Source organism: Pyxicephalus adspersus, chromosome 11 (genome assembly GCF_032062135.1).
Source record: "Pyxicephalus adspersus chromosome 11, UCB_Pads_2.0, whole genome shotgun sequence".
NCBI classification, from domain to species: domain Eukaryota; kingdom Metazoa; phylum Chordata; class Amphibia; order Anura; family Pyxicephalidae; genus Pyxicephalus; species Pyxicephalus adspersus.
Window position 1 is genome coordinate 15612497 of NC_092868.1, and position 8344 is coordinate 15620840.

The window sequence follows — 8344 nt, forward strand, 5'->3', positions numbered from 1 at the left end:
ATGTTGAAACTAGTTGTACTCTTCTTATCAGTAAACTAGGGTCTGCTTCCCCCCTTTTTGGCTTCAAACTCTGACTTTCCTCCCTACTGCCATATATCTGTTACTTTGACAAAAATATCTTGTTCCAAGAGAACCACAAGGACATCTGTCATGTTTGCTAATTGTCTGTAGTCATGTGATCATGCACTGATCATGCCTTTTAACTGTTATATAAACTGTGTGCAAACAATGAAGCAATATCTAAAGCTAGCAAAGTACTTTCTTGTATCAGAAAAGGAATAAACTGCAGAACTGGAGACATTATCCTGCCCCCGTACAAATAATTGGTCAGACTACATCTGAAATATGCAGTCCAGTTTTGGGCACCAGTTCACAAAAAGAATATTGTGGAATTGAAGAGAGTGCAGAGAAGAGCAACTAAACTAACTGGTGAACTGAATCTATAATGTATAAATATTTAAATGGGCCATATAGGGAACTCTCTTCCCTATTATTCACTAAAAGGGTATTGCAAAAGACAAGAGGGCACACTTTGCATCAGGAGAAAAAAACATTTAATCTCTTCATAAGAAAGGGATTCTTCACAGTAATGTCTGTGAAAATGTGGAATAGGCTCCCTCAGGAAGTAGTTTTAGCAAAATGGCTTTAGGAAAAAGCTCGATGCTTTTCTAGAAGCACAGAATATAACTATTATTTATTATTATTTATAATATTATTTATTATATATTACAGTATTAAAGCTTTAAAAAAAATTACAAGAGAGGCTGTTGATCCAGGGAACATAGATTGCCTCATGTGATCAGGAATTTTTTTCCCTTGTCTGGGCTATTCTGGTTTGTAGTATGTTTATTTCTGCAGTGGTTAAACTTGATGGGCTTGTGTCTTTTTTCAATCTAACTAACTATATGTTAATATTTTAATAAACAGGATTTATATAGCGCCAACATATTACGCAGCGCTGTACATTAAATAGGGATTGCAAATGACAGACTAATACAGACAGGAGTGTCATCAGCATACAGATGGTACTGTAAGCCAAAGGAGGATATGAGACTACCGAGAGAGGAGGTGTACAGAGAAAAGAGAACGGGTCCAAGAACTGACCCTTGGGGAACACCAACAGGGAGGAGAGTGGGTGAGGAGGAGTTACCATTGAAAGAAATATGTAACAATTAGGGGTATGTATCTTCAGCCTCTTTACAGTGCTGGTCAGTTTTTAAGGAAAACAATAGCCTGGGACTGGGAACTACAGTCTTAAGGAGGAACTAAACTGAAAACAGCAAAAAAAAAAAAAAAAATACACTTACCTTTAATCCTGCAGGGCAGTCTGATCCATCCCGGGGTGTCCAGCATCGAGTCCCTCATCGCCCCCGGTGTCCGTCCCGGAGCTGGCGCTCCTGGCGCCACCATCTTCGTCTCTTCTTCCGGGTTCTTCATCATACGTCACCTGACCCAGGCGCGAGATTGTGTGATGCAGGATGAAAAAAAAAACTTGACGATCTCACTGCGCATGCGTACATAAAAGGGTTGTCTACCCTTTTATGTAAAGTGAAATTTCTGAGTTTAGGTATGCTTTAACTTCCATGTATTTCCACATGGAGACTACAGTGCCACTGTGTGCCCTGACATATATATTACGGTAGTTCCTGTCTTCATTCCTCTGCCACTCCTTTAACTGGTCATGTTGTTTCGTAATTTTACCACTAGATGGAATCAGACTGATATGTTTTAACCATTACTACTAATTTATACTCCAAAAACTAAAGCTAAAATATTATATACCTAAGAAACTCATTTTTACCCACTATTGAGAATGAATATCTCACTCTGGTTCCTTAACACTAATTCCATATGCCAAATGTGAATGAATTTGGTTGATATTTCATTAGCCCTTTAAACCTAAAATCCTGCAATCACAAATTCATCCCTAGGACAGATACATTTTTTTATAATAAAATTGTAGAAAAGTTTTCAATTTAGCTAACATAATGTCCTTCTAACCATGACTAGATGCACTTCTCCTCTGTGTCCTCTGACTTGTGAAGTTTGGTTTTCACATTCAAATAAAAGAAGTCATTTCAACCTTCCTCTCATCTCCAGACAGGATATATACTCTGGTAAGTAGCCACTGCCATTCTTGGTAATTCAGCGCTTTCTAAATAACCACCTAGGCTTGTAGCTGCTGCTGTATAAATCCAAGAAAGTCTTCTCCCATTTTTTCCCAGTTGCTGCTCATTTATCAGATTTGCAGAATGAACACAAACTACCAGAAAACAGGCTAATTTGTTACATAGTTACATAGTAGGTTAGGTTGAAAAAAGGCAGTTCAACCACTAGGGAAATAAACATAACCCAGATATAAAGCCATAAAAGGCATAGTTGGTCCAGAGGAACGCAAACAAAACCCTGGTACAATTTGCTTCAACAGGGGGAAAAAATTCCTTCCTGATTCCATGAGGCATTGGGGCGTTCCCTGGCTCAACAGTCACTGTTAGTTTTACTTTAAAGCCTTAATACCCAGTTAAATTCTGTGCTTCTAGAAAAGCATCCAGCTTTTTCTTAAAGCAATCTATAGTAGTTGCTGAAACTACTTCCTGAGGGAGCCGATTCCACATTTCAAAGTCCTTACAGTGAAGAATCCTTTCCTTATCTGGAGCTTAAACTTCTTTTCCTCCAGATGCAAAGAGTGCCCTCTTGTTCTTTGTAATGATCTCAAAGTGAATAATGGTGAAAAGAGTTTTCCATATGGACCGTTTATATGTTTATACAGGCTGATCATATCCCCCCTTAAACGTCCCTTCTCAAGGGCGAATAGATTAAGTTCAGCTAATCTCTCCTCATAGCTGAGCTCCTCCATTTCTTTTATTAGTTTAGTTACCCTTCTCTGCACTGTCTCCAATTTCACAATGTCCTTTTTGTGAACTAGTGCCCAAAACTGGACTGCATATTCCAGATGTGGCCTGACCAATGCTTTGTACAGGGGCAGGAATATATCTCCATCTCTGCAGTCTATTCCTCTTTAAATACAAGAAAGTACTTTGCTAGTTTTAGACATTGCAGCTTGGCATTGCATGCTGTTATTAAGTCTGTGTTTTACCAGAACCCCCAGATCATTTTCCATTTCTGACTTCCCCCAAAATGTATTCCCCCTAGACAGTATGAAGTATGCACGTTGTTAGCCCCCAAGTGCATAACTTTACATTTATCTATATTAAATGTCATTTCCCACTTGGCTGGCCAATCAAACAGTACATCCAGGTCTTGTAGATTATAGACATCCTGTATGGACTTAATTCCATTACATAGTTTGGTGTCATCTGCAAACACAGAAATGGTACTTTTAATCCCAAACTCTATTTCATTTATAAAGATGTTATACAGTAAAGGTCCCAAAACTGAACCCTGGGGTACACCACTAATAACCCTAGACCATTCAGAGTATGAATCATTATTACAACTCTCTGGATGCAGTTTTCTATCCATTTACAGATTGACGTTTCTAAACCTATTGACCCTAACTTGCATATTAACTGTGGGGTACAGCGTCAAATGCTTTAGCAAAATCCAAGTACACTATATCAACTGCTACTCCACTGTCTACCTGTTTACTTACTTCCTCATAAAAAGAGAGTAAATTTGTTTGACAACTTCGGTCTTTCTTGAAGCCATGCTGACTATCACTTATAATAATATTTTCTAGCAGAAACTCATCTATGTGGTCCTTTATCAAACTCTCTAGGACCATTCCAACTATGAATGTTCAACTAACCGGTCTGTAGTTACCTCGTAATGACTTTGCTCCCTTTTTGATGATAGACCTTTGGCCTTACGCCAATCCATCGGTACCTTGACAAAATTTGCTCTCTTAAAATTTAATGTTTTTACCTTTCCTGTTTTTGCTTCCTGTTTACAGCTTACATTAAATGAAATCATATTATGGTCACTGCTACCTAGATTCTCTTTTATATGCACATTTGTTATAAGCTCTGCATTGTTAGAAAGAACTAGGTCCAGCAGAGTATAATTTCTAGGTGGGGCTTCTATAAACTGTACCATAACATTATCTTGTATTAAATTCACAAATTTCCTCCCTTTTGTTGTTCCTGTAGTGCCATTACTCCAGTCAATGTCAGGATAGTTGAAATTCCCCATGAATAAAACCCTTGCACTTTTTGCTGCTTTTTGCTATCTGTGCTAGTAGTTGATTTTCTATTTCTTTCTTAGCAGTGGGGGGCCTAAAGCAGACTCCAATAATTAATTGTGTGTTATTCAACCCCACATTCAACTCCACCCATAATGTCTCAACCTCATCACTTGTTCCATCCGCAATTTCTTCTTTCACATTCACTTTTCGATCACTTCTCACATACAGACAGACACCACCACCCATCTGTCCCTTCTAAAATAAAATAAATGTACCTGCCTGATCACAATTTTTTTTTATTACGCTCACCTGTTTTCTCTTCATAGTAGATGCCATCCGTTCCTTGTCTGTGTGCTTGAGTTCTGTGCATGTATGGGAGTCAGGACTTTCTGGTCTGGCTAATTATGGTGGCTAAAGAACCCAAAAGAAGAATGGATGAGGATGGTGGTACCTATGACAGTGTGAGGACAGATAAGAATAATTAAAAAATTGTGATGAGGCAGGTAAGTACACTTAGCTGCACATTTTTCATTGCAAAACTATAGTTGTACTTCTGCAAAGTATATTAATCCTTCTGTGATATTCTTCCCCACCGCTGTCCACATTTCCACCCTTTCAAATCAAGGTTGATGTACTAGTAGTTTACTGAGCAAAATAAATTATCATACTGCAAGGAATATTTTACTTACTATATTTTACTTTAGCTTGATGAATGAAGTGAAGCTCTGGGAACTTCAGCCATCTTGTATGGCCTAAAAAAGTGAATTTTCCCCACATTTACTAATCCAAGTAAAATATGCTTTCAAGGGAATAACCCCCTTTGCTGAAAAGTCTATATTTTCCTTTTAAGTAAACCCCCACATTCCTTATATATTTGTTGGCCTCCCTATGCTATTTTGGTGCCTGCTGTCATGACTTACCTGCGATTATAATAATCCACTAGAATTTCTTCCCATTTTATTGTTCTGATGTTTGGATTCGGGTTTGGCCAAATTGTCTAGAACCAAATAGAAATATATGAGAACATTACTACTGCCTGACATTGCAGTTTATTCAACCAAGATTCTGTGGAATTCTAGGGTTCATCTAGAGGTGTCTAAGTACTCATGGAGCTTTGTCTAATTGACTTTCCATTTGATGAGGCCTGTATGATTCCAAATTCAACACCATTTGGCAAGACTGGGATAAGGATATGGCAGGCATCAATCTTTTTATGTACGTAAACTGTAGCATTCTGATTAGTTAATAATGGAAATTAACTTTAAATAATGGAACAATACCTTATTTTTAAAATAATTAACCATAATGTTTATATAGTGTGTCAGGATTGTCAAGAAGGTGGTGTAAAGGTGCCCAGAGACATCAGTAACCTGATTTTATTGCTTTTTAACAGATCAGGCAATACGGTATTGTCAGGGGCTTTCCAACTGACCCTGCAGGATGAGCTGAATAATAATATTTTTCTAATAGGAGGCTGTTAAGCAAGCTGGAGAGATTTTATTGGCTTGAACATTCAGCTACCCCCCCTTGTCACTATACCCCACCTCTCCTATGATTTACCTGTCCATACTTGAAATAGCTTAGTGGTACAAAGCCTAAGGCTAAATGGTGTAAAGGAAAATAAATCAGGACAGTTACAGCAAACTACTGTCATCTTTATTTGTCGTTATTTTAATCTCTTTTCATCCATCTTGCTTTTCTGTCAGTTGTCTTTATACCTGAACCCCAGAAAACCAAGTAAAACTGGTTTACCGCCCTAGTACATAGAATGCAGTTATTTTAGCAGAGACACAGTCACTGTAGTGTAACTCATACCTATTTATGTAACAAACTCCAAAGCCACACCAAAAGTGACATGGATAACAAATGTACAGTTTGCTGTATATTTCTGCAGTGTAAATGCCCTGATTGGAAATGAGAGAACAAAGGTTAACTCTAGGTAACAGCTAAACAGTTAGCTGCTAATGCTATCCAGAAACAATGTCAGTGTGTAGTCAGCAGGTCCTTCAATCTAATCAGATTGAGAAGAGTTCTACAGAGTCCTTTTAGCAGTTAATTCATGTGATCCCAACTTCCTTTCAGCAGCCTGGGGCAGTTCATACTTGGAAAAAATACACAGTTTGAGGATAAGAGCACTTTTGTGCATCAGCATTTCCAGTTTTTCTCAGTTTCAGGTGACTGTGGCCCGTGTCTTTTGAGGTGTTCTGTCTGTTTTTGGACAGCCTTCTCCTTTGAAGTGAGTGGAGGCCATAATTCTCTTATAAAATATCAAATATGCTTATATTTGCACACTCGGTGCATGCAATTATACTCCCCAGGTTTTACAAAAACACTTCAGATAATACCACATTAGCTGATATTTACATCACAAACGTGAAACAACCTATAGCAAATATAATAAAAGTTATAGTGCTCTGTGCTAATATTCATACTTTTTACAGTAACTTCTCACGCATTGACTGAGTTCTGTTCCTACAACTAATAAATTGGTCAATAAGTAAGTAGCTGCCCCTTACCAATATGTCAAACATACTGTACTGGTCATGGGTTTGTGTCAACCATCATAAGATATTGTTTTATTGCCACCATTGTGCCATTTATAACATTTTAGTATATTTATAAATGTTTATACAATGATGTGCTGTATACTGTAATAAACAGAATAGAGGAAATCAGTTCTAATATACATTGCTGATGTTAGCATACTGTAAGTAGAGTAGTTATACTAATGAACTAAAGGAAAAAGACTGAGAAAGGGTGATGAATGATGAGATGCTTGACGCTGAGATCCCCTGCTGCTGTATAGAGGGCTGCTCGTAAGTCTGTGCCGCTGTTGGACTAGTAGGCCACATGTGTCTGTACTTTTTGTGTCAATTTGAACAACAGCCATTGCTCTCTCATGTTCCTCATCCTCTGGGTATTTATCGTCACTAATTTAAAAGCATTCCATATTCAGTACATGTGTCTGCTGAAAACTGCAGGCTGTAAAGCAATAGCGCAATAACTCCATAAAAGAGTGACAGAAAAAGGGGCAGCTGAGAGGTTCTTTATCAGTAATATAATGTCTATAAAAATAAGCAGCACTGATCCAACATGTTTTGTCATACAATTTTCAATGCCCTAATTATGTTTAAGGTATAGATGAGTATTAAAAAAAATGAAATTTTTTGGGGAGGTGGTTAAAAAACTAAAAACTAAAAGTAACTATACAAAATGTGTAGTTGTAATATTCGTGTTCATCTCTTGATATTGCTTGGTTTCCAACTAATATTATTACATGTTATCAAGCAAGGTCAGAGAGGACACAACTCTTAGTTAACACCAGCAGATGGCATTGGACCGCAAACAAAAAATCAATGCCTTTTACATTTGTCATACACAGAATGACTTTCCCAGGCATTTCAGTGATCTATGACTAAGCAGATTTGTGTTCCATCAGCCTTCATTTAACTTTCTGGTTTATAGAGGAAATATATATATACAACTTTTGCAAACAGAGATGTACAAGTCAAATGTTTTGCTTACATTAAAGGAAGTCTGTGTTAGTTTCTAGAGGCAAAGGCAAAAAATACAGCAGAATTTAAGGGCTAGTGTGCATGTGCCATTTTACTCATCACAATTGATTTTCTAGGAATGCAAGTTAATAGGAATAAAAAAACAGAATTTACTGCAGGCCAGAAGCCCCTCTGGAGAACTCTGGAGAGCCTCTTATTTTTGGTAAGCAACATTCATCATTTACATGACCTGCATGGATCGGGCAAACATTTCCATTTGCTTCGACTATCTAACATCTTGGAGGCCTGGGTGCTTATAGGAGTGTACCCCTATATAATTCTCCTCTGAATCTTAAAACCTGTATTCATCATAGATGATTAAAACCCAATAACAGACGTGGGAAAAAGTTAGGTTGTGGGTGATTTTTAAGTGTATTATGCGTCAATAAACTGTCATCTGATAACATAAACCAAAATACCCAATACTAAACCAATACACATAGTCGTTAGAACAGAGAATAGCATAAATATCCAGTTTATCAAACTTAAATATATAAAAAATTTGTCCACCCACGAAGGGGATGACATTACCCCATAAAGACTGACTGTGACAAAAGAAGATGGTAAGGATGGGGAAAGATGTTCTGATACCAGGTGGGGCTCCACACATGTCCTAAAGGTGAAAGGTGACATAGTATATGAAGGT